Below are 410 nucleotides of genomic sequence, written 5' to 3' on the forward strand. Positions count from 1 at the left end.
GGAAGGGGGTGGGGGGTGGGGGGGGTCATACGGTCATAGAGGACATAAGGTCATAAGTCATCAATCATTTTTGACATAAGGTGTCTTTCTTAGCTCTCTCCTAATGGAATATCTTCAGAACAGCTCCAAATGACACGAAACTCATATGGGTGAGTAGAACATGATGTAATAACGTAAATTCAAGGGACCAATGTAAAAAATACGAAGTTCCCCTTTAAAACTATAACCGTTACGTACAATGTGTTAGCGACGGAGGGCGGGTAGGGGATGGGGTGTTGTGCTTCATATGGGGCCCACCCAGATAATGTTGCTTACGAGCCTATTTTTGTCGTTACGCCATTGGTTGTCTCTAATAACAAGTGACCAGCAAAAACCAAAACACACAATCTGGTAATGAAGTATTGATTTTC

Source organism: Cyprinodon variegatus, unplaced genomic scaffold (genome assembly GCF_000732505.1).
Source record: "Cyprinodon variegatus isolate N-32 unplaced genomic scaffold, C_variegatus-1.0 Scaffold260, whole genome shotgun sequence".
Taxonomy (NCBI): domain Eukaryota; kingdom Metazoa; phylum Chordata; class Actinopteri; order Cyprinodontiformes; family Cyprinodontidae; genus Cyprinodon; species Cyprinodon variegatus.